At 38.5% G+C, this 18,283-nt stretch overlaps 1 protein-coding gene and 1 non-coding gene across 8 annotated transcripts in view; one reads left to right on the top strand and one right to left on the bottom strand.

Annotated features, from left to right (window-relative positions):
- The window catches only part of SUGCT (succinyl-CoA:glutarate-CoA transferase), a 763,763-nt gene that overhangs the window by 436,399 nt on the left and 309,081 nt on the right, over window positions 1–18,283 (top strand). The gene's annotated exons all lie outside the window — the stretch shown is intronic.
- TRNAF-GAA lies at window positions 2,020–2,091 on the bottom strand. The gene has a single exon. It is a non-coding gene; the product is annotated as a tRNA-Phe (tRNA).

Here is an 18,283-nt window from a genome sequence, read left to right as displayed (position 1 = left end):
TCATCCTTATCTCATTAAGCATTTTTGTTTTCAGTATGTCTTATACTTCAACAAGATAGGGGAGTGGTTGGTAGTTGTGGTGGGGGGAGGAGTTGGGAGAAATTTCAGAAGTTTGAGAATAATTCTTTGGATTGTGTGCCTCACATGTTTTGTTCAAATTCATGGCCACCGATGTGAAAAATGTTTAAACTGTTATACTGTTGAAAGAAGGGGACTAAGTCTCCCTCAGTTTTTGTTATTGTTGCCTTTTATTTCTGTTTTTAACTTATCTTAGTTAACTTCTTACCATCAATATTTTTAAAATGGGGATGAGTTCCATATTCTAACCCCTGGAAGATAGCTTTTAATTATCCAAGAATCACAGAGAAGAGAGGATAGATGACATTTGAGTTACTAGCTGGTTCAAAACGAGAAGTTGTCTAGTTGCTTCTTTCCACGAAATTCTTTGTTAGAATTTCTAATCAATATCAAACATATACTTCAACTCCATTTATCCCCTTCTTTTAATCTCAGACATCCTATCAGTTCTTTAAGTGGGCCTATATAGAATGGTAAAGCGGAAGAGAAAATAAAAAATCTCTTTATCTGTTTTCAAATCAATAAAATTCTATAAAGCAATTATCTTTCAATTAAAAAAATTAATTGATTAAAAAAAAAGATATAGCACCCAGGAAGCTACTCCTTTTTAAATAAAGTTTTTGAAAAAAAGAAAAATCTCTTAGGTTTCTTCAGATTGAATCATGTGTACCCGAATAGTTATGTCATGTGTAATGCTTGTCTTTGGTTGTGAAAATTAGACAGTATTGCTGAATAATCAGCTTTTATAATTCACTGTTACTTGTATCGGGCATTTTGTGTTAGTACTGAACAGTAAGAGATGGGCCCTTTTATTTGCAAAAAGATAAAAAATAAGGATCATGAAGTTCATCTAGCTTTTTGAGCAATTCAGCTCTAATGGCAGAAAAGGAATGTGTTTTTAAGAAAGTGAAATTAATGAAAAGTGTTCATCTGTTGGTAGAGCAGTAGTTTGAAGATTGAATGTTAGCAGCTTTTGGTTATTAACTCTATTTTGTCTTCTGTCTTGCAGCTGTCAAATAAGAGTGGCAGGTTTTGAAAAGGGAAGAGAGAAAGAAGTTAGAAAAAGGGGTATGCCCTCACCAGAGAAAAATGCTTCTCAGATATGATTAAAAGCTTTTGAGATAGCTACTTCCAATCCATTGAGAGCAGAAAACATGCGGATCAGGAAAATCAGAAGGCTTTTAGAGGTCTGAGTATTATTGCAGACCTACAATTCGAATGTTGGAATGAGGTCATCAGTTCAGTTTGTTGCTCAGTCTTGTCTGACTCTTTGCAACCCCATGGACTGCAGCATGCCAGGCCTCCCTGTCCATCAACAACTCCTGGAGTCTGCTCAAACTCATAGTCATTGAGTCAATGATACCATCCAACCATCTCATCCTCTGTTGTCCTCTTCTCCTCCTGCCTTTAATCTTTCCCAGCATCAGGTTCTTTTCCAAAGAGTCAGTTCTTCCATCAGGTGCCCAAATTATTGGAGCTTCAGCTTCAGCATCAGTCCTTCCAATGAATATTCAGGACTCTCCTTTAAGATTGACTGGTTTGATCTCCTTGCAGTCCAAGAGACTCTCAAAAGTCTTTTCCAACACCACAGTTCAAAAGCATCAATTCTTCGATGCTCAGCTTTCTTTATAGTCCAACTCTCACATCCATACATGACCACTGGAAAAACCATAGCCTTGACTAGACGGACCTTTGTTGGCAAAGTAATGTCTCTGCTTTTTAATATGCTGTCTAGGTTGGTCATAGCTTTTCTTCCAAGGAGCAAGCTTCTTTTAATTTCATGGCTGCAGTCACCATCAGCAGTGATTTTGAAGTGAAGTCGCTCAGTTGTGTCCGACTCTTTTGCAACCCCAGGGACTGCAGCCTACCAGGCTCCTCAGTCCATGGAATTTTCCAGGCAAGGATACTGGAGTGGGTTGCCATTTCCTTTTCCAGGGGATCTTCCCAACCCAGGGATCGAACCTGGGTCTCCTGCACTTCAGGCAGATGCTTTACCATCTGAGCCACCAGGGAAGTCCCAAAATAAAGTGATTTTGAAGCCCCCCAAAATAAAGTCTCTGTTTCCATTGTTTCCCCATCTATTTGCCATGAAGTGATGGGGCTGGATGCCATGATCTTAGTTTTTTGAATGCTGAGATTTAAGCCAACTGTTTTACTCTCCTCTTTCACTTTCTTCAAGAGGCTCTTTAGTTCTTCTTCACTTTCTGCCATAAGGGTGGTGTCATCTGCATATCTGAGGTTATTGCTATTTCTCCTGGCAATCTTGATTCTAGCTTGTGCTTTGTAGGAGGAAGCTGTTCAAAATAGCTACTGGGGAGTTTTGTCCAGATAGTGAGCTTGACCAGGAGGAAGGAGATGTCAGTGTTTTCCTCATTTTAAATGCAAAGGCTTCGCTGAGTTTACTTAGAGCCATTGTTTTCAAATATATTTCTCATCCTTTTACTCTTTTGTTTAATGAAATATCGATACAGAAAACTGATTTTAAGAGCTGGTTTGGTTGATGCAGGGGAGAGAGCTAGACCCCGCCCTCCTAAGCTTCATCTTTCCTTTTATAGCAGATTCTGAAACATCAGATTTCTTCCAGACCTAGTTTGGAAACCATACAATCACATTTGGAAATATGGTTGGTGAGCTCCCTGATCATCTCATTGCCCTGGGGCCAAGGAGAGTGAAACTCAGTCTAGTGATTCTCAAAGTGTGACCCTAGTAGGATCAAGATCACTGGGAAACTTATTGGACAGACAAATTCAATGTCAAAATGTCTTGGGTGGGGCCTAGCAGTCTACATTCTGTTTATAACTACAGTTGTCAAGACCATCAAATTTTGGGAATCATTACTAGGGCATTGGTTCAGATGTTTATATTTCTCAGACCAGGTGTATTGCTGGGTCCCCAGAGAAGCAGACACCAAAATAAGATTGAATTTATGAGGTTTCTAGCAGAGGAAACACCTGTGAGAGAATAAAGCTGGGAGGGCTTTCCAAACTCATGCACATCTACTCTGAATGAAGGAGAGAGGAAAGAAGATTGAGTGGAAACATCTCAGAATGTTGGTTCTAATATCTGGGACATTTTCATTGCTTGTTTTTCTCTTAAAAATGTTATATTTTCCTGAGGGGGGGAAAATTTGTAGGAGGAGGGGGTGTATATTGAGTAAATTTGGATTGTTTTCTGGTCATTGTTAACCGATCTGTTGAGACACTCTATTTTGATATACTCCTCTGAAGAGTTCAGTTCAGCCCAGTTGAGTTTCTCAGTCATGTCCAACTCTTTGTGACTCCATGGACTGCAGCACGCAAGGCCTCCCTGTCCATCACCAACTCTCAGAGATTACTCAAACTCATATCCATTGAGTCGGTGATCTCATCCAATCATCTCATCTTGTGTCATCCCCTTCTGCTCCTGCCTTCAATCTTTCCCAGCATCAGGGTCTTTTCAAATGAGTCACTTTTTCGCATCAGGTGGCCAAAATATTGGAGTTTCAGTTCAACATCAGTCCTTCCATGAACACCGAGGACTGATCTCCTTTAGGATGGACTGGTTGGATCTCCTTGCAGTCCAAGGGACTCTCAAGAGTCTTCTCAACACCACAGTTCAAAAGCATCAATTCTTTAGTGCTCAGCTTTCTTTGTAGTCTGACTCTCACATCCATACATGACTACTGGAAAAACCATAGCCTTGACTAGACAGACATTTGTAGGCAAAGTAATGTCTCTGCTTTTTAATATACTGTCTAGGTTGGTCATAACTTTCCTTCCAAGAAGTAAACGTCTTTTAATTTCATGGCTGCAGTCACCATCAGCCGTGTTTTCAAAGCCCCCCCAAAATAAAGTCTGCCACTGTTTCCACTGTTTCTCCATCTATTTGCCATGAAGTGAAGAGACCAGATGCCATGATCTTAGTTTTCTGAATGTTGAGCTTTAAGCCAACTTTTTCACTCTCCTCTTTCACTTTCATCAAGAGGCTCTTTATTTTATTTATTTTTTTTGGGTTTTTTTTTTTTAAATTTAATTTAATTTAATTTAATTTATTTTTTTGTTCTTCAATTTTATTTTATTTTTAAACTTTACATAATTGTATTAGTTTTGCCAAATATCAAAATGAATCCACCACAGGTATACATGTGTTCCCCATCCTGAACCCTCTTTAGTTCTTCTTCACTTTCTGCCATAAGGATGGTGTCATCTGTGTATCTAAGGTTATTGATATCTCTCCCGGCAAGCTTGATTCCAGCTTATGCTTCTTCCAGCCCAGCGTTTTTCATGATGTACTCTGCATATAAGTTAAATAAGCAGGATGACAATTTACAGCCTTGACATACTCCTTTCCCTATTTGGAACCAGTCTGTTGTTCCATGTTCAGTTCTAACTGTTGCTTCCTGACCTGCATACAGGTTTCTCAAGAGGCAGGTCAGGTGGTCTGGCATTCCCATCTCTTGAAGAATTTTCCACAGTTTATCGTGATCCACACAGTCAAAGGCTTTGGCGTAGTCAATAAAGCAGAAATAGATGTTTTTCTGGAACTCTCTTGCTTTTGTCATGATCCAGTGGATGTTGGCAATTTGATCTCTGATTACTCTGCCTTTTCTAAAACTAGCTTGAACATCTGCAAGTTCATGGTTCACGTACTGCTGAAGCCTGGCTTGGAGAATTTTGAGCATTACTTTACTAGTGTGTGAGATGAGTGCAATTGTGTGGTAGTTTGAGCATTCTTTGGCATTTCCTTTCTTTGCAATTGGAATGAAAACTGCCCTTTTCCAGTCCTGTGGCCACTGTTGAGTTTTCCAAATTTGCTGACATATTGAGTGCAGCACTTTCAGAGCATCATGTTTTAGGATTTGAAATAGCTCCACTGGATTTACATCAACTCCACTAGCTTTGTTTGTAGTGATGCTTTCTAAGGCCCACCTGACTTCACATTCCAGGATGTCTGGCTCTAGGTGAGCGATCACACCATCGTGATTATCTGAGCCATGAAGCTCTTTTTTGTACAGTTATTCTGTGTGTTCTTGACACCTCTTCTTAATATCTTCTGCTTTTGTTAGGTCCATATCATTTCTGTCCTTTATCAAGTCCATCTTTGCATGAAATATTCCCTTGGTGTCTCTAATTTTCTTTTCTTTTCTTTTTTAACTTTACAATATTGTGTTGGTTTTGCCATATATCAAAATGAATCAGCCACAGGTATACACATGTTCCCCATCCTGAGCCCTCCTCCCTCCCCGCTCCCCATAACATCCCTCTGGGTCGTCCCAGTGCACCAGCCCCAAGCATCCAGTATCATGCATCGAACCTGGACTGGCGACTCGTTTCATATATGATATTATACATGTTTCAATGCCATTCTCCCAAATCATCCCACCCTCTCCCTCTCCCTCTCCCATAGAGTCCAAAAGACTGTTCTATACATCTGTGTCTCTTTTGCTGTCTCGTATACAGGGTTACTGTTACCATCTTTCTAAATTCCATATATATGCGTTAGTATACTGTATTGGTGTTTTTCTTTCTGGCTTACTTCACTCTGTATAATAGGCTCCAGTTTCATCCACATCATTAGAACTGATTCAAATGTATTCTTTTTAATGGCTGAGTAATACTCCATTATGTATATGTACCACAGCTTTCTTATCCATTCATCTGCTGATGGACATCTAGGTTGCTTCCATGTCCTGACTATTATAAACAGTGCTGCGCTGAACATTGGGGTACACGTGTCTCTTTCAATTCTGGTTTCCTCAGTGTGTATGCCCAGCAGTGGGGTTGCTGGATCATAAGGCAGTTCTATTTCCAGTTTTTTAAGGAATCTCCACACTGTTCTCCATGGTGGCTGTACTAGTTTGCATTCCCACCAACAGTGTAAGAGGGTTCCCTTTTCTCCACACCCTCTCCAGCATTTATTGCTTGTAGACTTTTGGATCACAGCCATTCTGACTGGTGTGAAATGGTACCTCATAGTGGTTTTGATTTGCATTTCTCTGATAGTGAGTGATGTTGAGCAACTTTTCATGTGTTTGTTAGCCATCTGTACGTCTTATTTGGAGAAATGTCTGTTTAGTTCTTTGGCCCATTTTTTGATTGGGTCATTTATTTTTCTGGAGTTGAGCTGTAGGAGTTGCTTGTATATTTTTGAGATCAGTTGTTTGTCAGTTGCTTCATTTGCTATTATTTTCTCCCATTCTGAAGGATGACATGATCCTCTACATAGAAAACCCTAAAGACTCCACCAGAAAATTACTAGAACTAATCAATGAATATAGTAAAGTTGCAGGATATAAAATCAACACACAGAAAAATCTTGCATTCCTATACACTAATAATGAGAAAATAGAAAGAGAAATTAAGGAAACAATTCCATTCACCATTGCAATGAAAAGAATAAAATACTTAGGAATATATCTATGTAAAGCAACTAAAGACCTATATATAGAAAACTATAAAACACTGGTGAAAGAAATCAAAGAGGACACTAATAGATGGAGAAATATACCATGTTCATGGATTGGAAGAATCAATATAGCGAAAATGAGTATACTATCCAAAGCAATTTATAGATTCAATGCAATACCTATCAAGCTACCAGCGGTATTCTTCACAGAGCTAGAACAAATAATTTCATAATTTGTATGGAAATACAAAAAACCTCAAATAGCCAAAGCAATCTTGAGAAAGAAAAATGGAGCTGAAGGAATCAACCTGCCTGACTTCAGGCTCTACTACAAAGCCACAGTCATCAAGACAGTATGGTACTGGCACAAAGACAGAAATATAGATCAATGGAACAAAATAGAAAGCCCAGAGATAAATCCATGCACATATGGACACCTTATCCTTGACAAAGGAGGCAAGAATATACAATGGATTAAAGACAATCTCTTTAACAAGTGGTGCTGGGAAAACTGGTCAACCACTTGTAAAGAATGAAACTAGAACACTTTCTAACACCATACACAAAAATAAACTCAAAATGAATCTGCCACAGGTATACATTCATTTTGATGTTTGGCAAAACTAATACAATTATGTAAAGTTTAAAAATAAAATAAAATTAAAAAAAAAACAAAACTCAAAATGGATTAAAGATCTAAGCATAAGACCAGAAACTATAAAACTCCTAGAGGAGAACATAGGCAAAACACTCTCTGACATACATCACAGCAGGATCCTCTATGACCCACCTCCCAGAATATTGGAAATAAAAGCAAAAATAAACAAATGGGACATAATTAAACTTAAAAGCTTCTAATTTTCTTGAAGAGATCTCTAGTCTTTCCCATTCTGTTGTTTTCCTCTATTTCTTTGCATTGATTGCTGAGGAAGGCTTTCTGATCTCTCCTTGCTATTCTTTGGGACTCTGCATTGAGATGTTTATATCTTTCCTTTTCTCCTTTGCTTTTTGCTTCTTTTCTTTTCACAGCTATTTGTAAGGTCTCCTCAGACAGCCATTTTGCTTTTTTGCATTTCTTTTCCATGGGGATGGTCTTGATCCCTGTCTCCTGTACAATGTCACGAACCTCAGTCCATAGTTCATCAGGCACTTTATCAGATCTAGTCCCTTAAATCTATTTCTCACTTCCACTGTATAATCATAAAGGATTTGATTTAGGTCATACCTGAATGGTCTAGTGGTTTTCCCTACTTTCTTCAATTTAAGTTGAATCTGGCAATAAGGAGTTCATGATCTGAGCCACAGTCCACTCCTGGTCTTGTTTTTTCTGCCTGTATAGAGCTTCTCCATCTTTGGCTGCAAAGAATAGAATCAATCTGATTTCGGTGTTGACCATCTGGTGATGTCCATGTGTAGAGTCTTCTCTTGTGTTGTTGGAAGAGAGTGTTTATTATGACCAGTGCGTTCTCTTGGCAAAACTATTAGCCTTTGCCCTGCTTTATTCCATATTCCAAGGCCAAATTTGCCTGTTACTCCAGGTGTTTCTTGACTTCCTACTTTTGCATTCCAGTCCCCTATAATGAAAAGGACATCTTTTTGGGGTGTTAGCTCTAAAAGGTCTTATAGGTCTTCATAGAACCGTTCAACTTCAGCTTCTTCAGCATTACTAGTTGGGTCATAGGCTTGGATTACCATGATATTGAATGGTTTGCCTTTGAAACGAACAGAGATCATTCTGTCGTTTTTGAGATTGCATCCAAGTACTGTATTTCGGACTCTTTTGATGACTATGATGGCTACTCCATTTCTTCTAAGGGATTCCTTCCCACAGTAGTAGATATAATGGTCATCTGAGTTAAATTCACCCATTCCAGTCCATTTTAGTTTGCTGATTCCTAGAATATCGACATTCACTCTTGCCATCTCCTGTTTGACCGCTTCCAATTTGCCTTGATTCATAGACCTGACATTCCAGGTTCCTATGCAAATTTCTCTTTACAGCATCTGACCTTGCTTCTATCACCAGTCACATTCACGGCTGAGTATTGTTTTTGCTTTGGCTCCATCGCTTCATTCTTTCTGGAGTTATTTCTCCATTGATCTCCAGTAGCATATTGGGCACCTACAGAGCCAGGGAGTTCCTCTTTCAGTATCCTATCATTTTGCCTTTTCATACTGTCCATGGGGTTCTCAAGGCAAGAATACTGAAGTGGTTTGCTATTCCCTTCTCCAGTGGACCACATTGTGTCAGACCTCTCCACCATGACCCGTCCGTCTTGGGCGGCCCCACATGGCATGGCTTAGTTTCATTGAGTTAGACAAGGCTGTCATCTGTGTGATCAGATCACGGGTTTATTAATCATTGCTCTGACCACAAGTTTAACTCCTATGGGAAGCTTTTGTACTAGCTATTTCTTTGCTGGAATGCACTTCCCTCTTCAGTGCTTCTCGTTTGTGGCTCACCATTAAGAGTTGGCTTACTGTGTGTTAGTTGCTCAGTTGTGTCCAACTTTGTGACTCCAAGGACTCCAAGGACTCTGTAGTCCACCAGAGTCTTCTGTCCATAGGATTTCCCAGGCAGGAATATCTGAGTGGTTTGCCCTTTCCTCCTCCAGGGAATCTTCCTGACCCAGAGATCAAACATGGGTCTCCCACATTACAAGCAGATTCTTTACCATCTGATCCATCAGGCAAGCATTGAGTTGGCTGGGAACATTTAAGCAATCCCAGTGCCCAGGCTCTACCACTTAAGCCCAGTGAAATCAGTCTCTGATTCCTTAACTACTCAAATGATTTTCGTGGCTGGAAAAGTTGAGAAGTACTGTGATGTTTTCTCATGGGTGTTATTTAGGAGAAAAGATCCATCCTATCCATTCAAACTAAATTAGCTGCTCTAACATTTTCTAATAGCACATATTACTTTCTGATAGTTTATTCTTGATTTATTTCTGTTTGTTTTGTGCTTTCTACCACCAAGCAGAATATAAGCTTAATGAAAGCAAAGTTTTGTCTTGTTTATCACTTTGCCCGAGATCTCAGAAAGGATTCTAGAGCTTGTAAGCACTTGATCAATATTAATTTATACTTTTCATGTGCCAAGCACTGCGTTAGGACCCAGGGATTGTAAATAATGAACAACTGTAGAATAGCAACAGATACCCCTCCCTCCACCAAATGTAGTGTTCTCTGTCTTCATGAAGCTCACAATCTAGTGAACTACTTTTTTTCCCCTAACATTTTATTCTATTCTGTTAAAACCTCAGAAAAGTAAAGTAGTTAAAAAGGAAATATTTTATGACATAAAGATGTCAGTGGCATTTCTTCATTGTAGTTATCTGGCATCTCTTCTTTTCATTGTAGTTATCAGCAACACATTTACATGGTTAAATAGACTCAGTGATTTATAGAAACTGAAATGACATTTCAACCCTGCCTTATAACAGTCTGAGCTGTGGTTTCAGGGCTCTGCAATTTCTTCAGTCTTCCCTTGCTGCATAGTGCTACCAAGGAACCCTGAGACAGTGCAGCTTCCTCCCCCACATAGCAGGTCCTCAGTGGGATCCTCCTGGTGGTCCAAGACCAGAGCTGAATCTTCCTGCTGTGGTTGGCCTTCAGGAAGTACTCTGTAGTCCCTCAATTCAGCCAGACAGACACATGAAAGAGCCCAAGAACACACACAGAGTAGACATATAAACAAGTGTACACTCATCCATTTTTATGGAAACAGACATAAATGGTGTGGGGGTGCCTTGGCACATGGAGTGTCTAGATTCTAGAGGGTTTAGTCAAGAGACAGTGGCTAAATCTTGACAGCAGAAATTACAATGAAGGAAAAGCTCAGCTGGGAGATCCAGACTAGGGCATTGCAGGCCAAATGATGATCTGTGTGCAAAGTCTAACAGGCTTTAGCAAACACAAGGCCAAGGCAAGTAGGCACTTTTTGCTGATTTTGATTCTGCCTGTACTGGAACAAGATGGCTTGGGGATTAGGTAAAGTCAGTGTTTCTTCACACTATCTTTCCTCCTCAGAGAATTCACTATCTGGGTCAAGATAAGAGGGTAACTTTTATATATAACTTAAATAGAGCAGTAACTTATTCTGTCATAGTTATTGTTTCCATAATCTCAATTTTGACTAGCTTATGTGAATTTATTTCTTTAATCATTAAGCTATTAGAAAATCTTCATCTAGAGCTTTGGTTTTGTAATATAAACTTATAGAGAGAAATTTGTTAGTTGACTGAGACCTGAGTGTGAACAAGATATATTTTTCAATATTTAGTGTATATAGTCTGTTGGTTTGTCTGTATAAATGAGATGACAAACTCTTGGTTTGCCAGGGGTAGTGCCTTTCTACTTAAAAATATAGTCCTCTAGCAACTTCCCCGGGGTCCAGTGGTTAAGACTCTGCACTTCCACTGCAGGGGCCATGGATTAAATCCCTGGTCAGGGAGCTAAGATCCCAACATGGTGCAGCCAAAAAAAAAAAACACACCAAAAAAAAGCATTTAAAATATTAATGCTTTAGTGAAAATACTATAACACTTGTAGTTTCTCCAGGTATAACATCTACCTCATTATATTGTCTTTTAAATTGTTGTGTAAATACCCAAGTCATTGTTAAAGGCCAGGCTGGAATCCCAAAACATCCTAGGTGGTATATCCACACCTGCCTTGCACTTAGTTTAGAGCTTAAGAAAGAAATCAGCTCACTGTGACTCCACAAAGCAAAAAAGCAAGGCATTCAAATGTGATGGGTCCGGAGGAAGGCACATTTCTTAATGAATTTATAATTGTAGATTTGTGTGAAAATGTACTTGCACTAGCACAGAATAGTGCAATTAGTTTGGTTCTTTTCTTTAACCAGCTTCATTAAAACAAAAAACAAAAAACACCTGTTGTTAATTTTGCTATTTATTTAATCATGAATTTAATATATGTTTATTATGTGCCAAGTACTATGATGGGCACTGAGTATATAATGGTTAAACTTTTTTTTAAGTTTACAATTAGTGGAGGAGACAGGGCATTAAAAACTTCATAATTACAGGTATGGCCTTACTTGATTGATAAAGGTAGTAGGAGAGACTGATGTGGGGATATAATTTAAATGGGGGATGGGGCAGCTAAGTGACATTTTAGCCTAGAGAGTTAGCCATCTGCAGGATACTTTATATTTCAGAGTCCAGAATATCTGCAAAACTCTTATACTTCATGTTTTACTTTCGAATCTAGGAGAGGAAAATGGACAGTAACTTGTTTTAGTTTTATTGGATTATTGGAGAAAGTATATAGAAATTAACTTTTCTGGGACTTCCCTGGTGGTCCAGTGGTCAAGACTCCATGCTTCCAAGGCAGGCAGTGTGGACTCCATCCCTGGTTGGGGAACTAGGATCCCACATTTTCTCCTAAAATATGGTGATTGTGTAGGAAGCCTAAATAAAGGGGAATACTTTATTTTTGTTTTAAAATTGTGATTTTATCCCACACTTGTAATACCCTGCCTCCCAAATGAAGTATGTATATGTGTGTGTATAATCTTTTTCCTGATGAAAATCGGGTAAAGACTGTATGTGCACAGGAAATAAGAAACAAGAACTCCCACAGGCTAGAATATTTGAATAATTTCTGCAAGATGTAATAAAAATAGGACCTGATTTAGAGAGGTTCTGCTCAGTCTGCCATTTACAGCAGGCAAAGGAAATATCCACCTGGAAAGTAAGCAGAGAGAATCTTGAAGTGCCCTAGATCACCTCTGTGTTTGTAAAGACCACTCCATGAAACTAAAGACAAGAAATCATAAGGCACAGAAGTGAATGTTCCTCCTCCTGCATGTCTAATCTGGGAAAATTTCAGGAAACATAATCTTTCCTCTTTATATTTTGGTACTGAAAGTATTGAACAAGAACACACATGCACTCTCTCATGGAACTTACTGTAAATTCCAATCCTGGACAAATATACACTGTTCTTTATAAGCATAAAAGGGAAAAGTCACTCTTCACTGACTTTATTGAGATTTCTTACAGAACCAATAAGCAAACATAAAAACATCCCTATCTTCCATACATGGAAAATAGATCATCACAGACTATAAACCTTCACCTATAATCTGGTCTGAAAATGGAATCATCCTTGTCAAAACAGCCACAACTGGCAGGATCATGAAGTATACACTTCACTGATAGAATCTAAAAGTTATTTCTTGATTGAGGACATATTAACCAAGTGTGTAATGGTTTTAGTCTCTCTCAACACATTGTATTTGAATTCCATTATTACAGTTCATAACTAAAACTAAAATTGCGTTACTATCTGCCACTAAACAATATAATCAAGTCACAGGGTCTTAAGAGTGTTTTTCATTAATAAAGGTGCTGCAAACATAATTCATAGTTTGAGTATTTGATAGTCCTCTTTTTGGAGGATACCAGTTTTTCATCTGTCCTAAAGATCCTGTTGAGAAATCTATATGCAGGTCAAGAAGCAACAGTTAGAACTGGTCATGGAACAGCAGACTGGTTCCAAATTGTGAAAGGAGTACATCAAGGCTGTACATTGTTACCCAGATTATTTTACTTATATGCAGAGTACATCATGCAAAATGCTAGGCTGGATGAAGCACAAGCTGGAATCAAGATTGCCAGGAGAAATATCAATAACCTCAGATAGGCAGACGACACCACCTTTATAGCAGAAAGTGAAGAAGAACTAAAGAGCCTCTTGATGAAAGTGAAAGAGGAGAGTGAAAAACTTGGTTTAAAATTCAGCATTCAAAAAACAAAGATCATGGCATCTGGTCTCATCACTTCATGGCAAGTAGATGGGGAAACAATGGAAACAGTGATAGACTTTATTTGGGGGGGCTCCCAAATCACTGCAGATGGTGACTGCAGCCATGAATTAAAAGACACTTACTCCTTGAAGTAAAGCTATGACCAACCTAGACAGCATATTAAAAAGCAGAGACATTACTCTGCCAACAAAAGCCTGTCTAGTCAAAGCTATGGTTTTTCCAGTAGGCAAGTATGGATGTGAGAGTTGGACTATAAAGAAAGCTGAGCACTGAAGAATCGATGCTTTTAAACTGTGGTGTTGGAGAGGATTTTTGAGAGTCCCTTGGACTGCAAGGAGATCCAACCAGTCCATCCTAAACGAGATCAGTCCTGAATATTTATTGGAAGGGCTGATGCTAAAGCTGAAATTCCAATACTTTGGCCACCTTATGTGAAGAACTGACTCATTTGAAAAGACCCTGTTGCTGGGAAAGGTTGAAGGTGGGAAGAGAAAGGGACGACAGTGGATGAGATGGTTGGACAGCATCACCGACTCAATGGACATGAATTTGAGTAAGCTCCGGGAGTTGGTGATGGACAGGGAGGCCTGGTGCACTGCAGTCCATGGGGCTTCAAAGAATCAGACACAACTGAGTGACTGAATTGAACTGAAAGATCCACTCTGGCCAAATGTTGGGATAGAATTCATTTGTACTGCTTACAGCAAAGCCTTTTATTGAAGGCCTGTTCTTCTGCCAGTTATTGCTTCACACACTAAATTAGGTGGCTGGGTAAGACCAAATGCTCTGGAGTTAGGTTACTCCAGCTTTCTCTAACCCTTTTGCCTGAGTTTCCACATCTCTATATTGAGAGACTGAAAGTAAATAGCTCTTGCGTTGGGCACACTCTTAGTCCTATGCCTGTCACATAGCACATGCACAGTATATATTAGCTCTCTATCCAGAAAGGTTAGGAGAACAGTGATTTAATGTTGCCAATATGTGGCATTTTCTGTAATAGTAATTATTCTGACATTATTAATCTTTCCTAGATGTTGTCATTTTTCCCCCACAAAGAACCTTAGGTTAGCTCTATCTTATTTTTTATTGAAGTGTAGTTTATTTACAATGTGTTAAATTCTGCTGTAAAGCAAAGTGACTCAATTATACACACATATAGGTACTTTTTCATATTTTTCTCCATTATGGTTTATTCTAGGATATTGAGTCTAGTTCTCTGAGCTATATAGTAGTACCTTGCTGTTTATCCAGTCTATATGTAATGTGTGTGTGCTTAGTCATTAAATCCTGTCTGACTCTTTGTGACCCAGGGACTGTAGCCTGCAAGACTCCTCTGCCCATGGGATTCCCTGGCAAGAATATTAGAGTGGATTGCCATGTCCTCCTCCAGAGGATCTTCCTGATCCAGGGATCAAACCTGAGTCTCCTACATTGCAGGCAGATTCTTTACAGTCTGAGCTACCAGGGAAGCCCTCTATATGTAATAGTTTGCATCTGGTAACCCCAAACTCCCAATCCTTCCTTTGCCTGTGCCCTTCCCCCTTGGCAGCCACAAGTCTGTTCTCTATGTCTGTGAATCTGTTTTAGTTTTGTAGATAGATTCATTTGTATCATATTTTAGGTTCCATATACAAGTGATATCATGGAGAAGCAAATGGCAACCCACTCCAGTATTTTTGCCTGGGAAATCCTATGGACGGAGGAGCCTTGTGGCTATGGTCCATGGGATTGCAAGAGTTGGACACAACTAACTTAGTGACTAAACTACCACCACCATAAGTGATATTACAAGGTATTTGTCTTTCTCTTTCTGACTTATTTCACTGAGTATGATCATTTCTAGTTGCGTCCATATTGGTGCAAATGGCGTTATTTCATTCTTTTTTATGGTTGAGTCATATTCCATTGTGTATACATATGTACCACATGTTCATTATCCATTCATTGTCAGTGGACATTTAGGTTGTTTCCATGTCTTGACTATTGTGAATTGTGTTGCTATGAGCATATGGGTGCATGTATCTTTTTGAATTATGGTTTTGTCCAGATATATGCTCAGGAGTGGGATTGCTGAATGATGTGATAATTCTATTTTTAGTTTTCTTAGGAACCTCCATACTGTTTTCCATAGTACCTGTACCAACTTACAGCTCCATTTCATATATAGATATGACTTACTGAAAAACTAAACCAGTAAAAAAAACAAAACAAAACACTAACTTATTAGGAAAATACAATTTTTTGAATACAAAAATTGGCAGCCTGATAATTTGCTTTATAACATATTATCCTCAAATAATGGTTACCTGGTTATCTGAAACTTTTGAAAACAGATTCATTAAATGAGAAGGTATGTCAGTGAAGATATACTTTGAAATACTCAAAGCCAAGTCAAGAAAAAAAAGGTGAAAAAAATAGCCTGAAAATTTCTGTCTTAAGAGAATATAAAAGTTTGAACTTTTATAGTTAATTTAAAGTAAAATAATATGTAAAATAGCCAGTGGGAATTTGCTGTATTATCAGGGAGCTCAAACTGGTGCTCTGTGACAACCTAGAGGGGTGGGCTGAGGTGGGAAGTGGGAGGGAGGTTCTTGAGGGAGGGGACATACGTGTACCTATGGCTGATTCATGTTGATATATGGCAGAAACCAACCCAATATTGTAAAGCAATTATCCTTCAATTAAAAATAAATAAATTTTAAAAATAAATTAAAAGAATTTTTTTTTTCTTGACAACAGAAGGAGATAGATTTTTCTTGGGCTCTAAAACTATTCTGTCCTACATGAGTAGATCTTTCTCTAATTCTTATAATAAATACATTTTAGTATTATATATTTATCTTAAAGTAATCATTTAAAAACCAAAACTTCCTTGCCATTGATAATTCAAAATATATCATCTCTGGAATTGTCTAATGACCTTTAGTGATACTGAATCAATGATTTTACTTAAACTTTCAGACAATTAAGCTTAAAATCAGTTCTTAAATATACAAAATCAAAAAGAATGCTTCTAAATTAAACCAATGGCTCTTTTTGTATCTGCAGCATGCTTTAATTTCTACCACATATGTGTAAATTGGCAAAGTACTAAAAGGCTATAATAATCCTGATGGCTTGGAACCAATGTTTTACCATCATTGAACAAGCCCATCTACTCCAAATCTTTGGATTAAGACAAAAACTCCATCCTGCCATGCACCTGGTCAGTTGTGCAATCCTGACCAATGAACAGCTGCTAACAATAAGGGTATTGTGCTTATGTAACACAGTTCAGGACCTGATGGTTAGTCTCTTGATAAATGGTGAAACACTAGGGAATATTCTCTTGCCAGGATGCCTGCTTCATGGAAAATACTATGTCTATGTTGACCTGCACCCTTAAATCTTCTCTCTATATGACTTGGTGGACTTGGGTTCTGGAAGATCACATTAGCCTTCCCACTTGGCTTTGAGGGAGTTAAGGATATTTCAGCCAAAAATGGCCATACAGTGTTGCAGCAAATGTAATTTTAGGAACTGTTTTCTGTAGACTTGTTTCACCACGTTAACAAAAATCTGTATTATGTTTCTTCCCATCGATGTGGGTGTGTCCTTGTGTGTGTATTCAAGAGAGGCTTCCGTTTGTTGAGTGATCTTCATGCAAACATCTTGGAGTGCTTTACAAAAGAATTTTAAAAATTAAACCAAACAGGATATGAAACTGTGCTGCCAAACAAGTAAGTCTTTAGGCATGATTTAAATTTAGTTAATGACATAAAGAGCTAAATCTGTGAAAGGAAGCAAGTTCCTTGGATCAGAGAAAAAAGAAGCAGAAAACAGATACTCATATTTTGTAAGTCTTCATTTGAGTAGCTCCAAAAATATTCTTTTAGAAGTGTAGTTGGAAAACCCCAGGCTAAGTGAGTTCCAAGGAACAGTATTTTAGGGAAAAAGACCAGATAATGGCTCCCGTGTGCATAGCAACCTACAGATTACAAAGTGTTTTCCCAGCTTTGATGACAATCTTACTTGTCACAAAACCCACCAAAGCTAAGGAATATGTTACTCCATTTTACAGATGAATAAGCTGATGACAGGAGAAATTAAGGGATTATACTAAGGTCATTCAGCTAAGAAGTGATTGATATAGGATCTGAATATGGATTTTGATCTAAATCTGGTGTTCTACTTACAGTACCATGAGTCGAGTCTGTGGCATGTCCTTTATGCTGGATACATTTCTCATGCCACTATAGATCTCTGTCTGATATAAGAGCAGCGACTCTGGCTTCCTGGGATAATGTAGTATTCTTCTCTCTCTTAGGAAGGACTGCTGATATTCCTAAGTGAGAAATTTGAAAACCAGGGTCTTCTAATGCCAAGTACATAGCAAATGATAATAGTGTGGCTTAGTCCTCTCAAAACATTTAAACTGACTTCGATGGTTTGCCTTTCAAATTAGCCTCTAAGCAGTTGCCAGAATCCTCCCTGAATCAATGTGATTGGATTCAGGCAAGTCTCAATGTTGCAGGTAGCTTCTCTTAGCTGTAGATTAAGAACTGGGAAATTCTTAATGAGCTTCCTGTCCTCTGCTGACTTGGACCAAGTATGGTTATTCTAGAACTTCTTAAGATTCCACAAGCATTGTGGTTTCAGACAGGGAGTCATGGCCTTGTGCCTGAGGAGTGGGTGATACAGTATGTGGATTGATTCTCAAGACATACAGTGTTCAGGGTCATTCAGAACTGACTGTGCTAGCTGCCTAGTTTTGTTGTTGTGTTTTATTGCCTTTTCCTTTAAAAACACGTTTAATTTCTCATCCAAGTTTTAGACATTTAAAAGTTTACATTTTCTCTGGTACTCCTTTAACTTTAGACAAAGCCAGGAAGAACTCCGCTTTGTGACTCTCAATTGTTTGGCAAAACACGTGATAGAATCTGACAGCCAGCAATTGAAACCTTGTCTCTGTAATCAGCTCCTTGAGCAGGTCACTCAAGCCAAATATAAGCCCAACTGCTGCTGCTGCTGCTGCTAAGTCGCTTC

Source organism: Bubalus bubalis, chromosome 8 (genome assembly GCF_019923935.1).
Source record: "Bubalus bubalis isolate 160015118507 breed Murrah chromosome 8, NDDB_SH_1, whole genome shotgun sequence".
NCBI lineage: Eukaryota > Metazoa > Chordata > Mammalia > Artiodactyla > Bovidae > Bubalus > Bubalus bubalis.
Note: the sequence above shows the minus strand (reverse complement) of the source record. Positions and strands in the feature narration are given on the sequence as shown.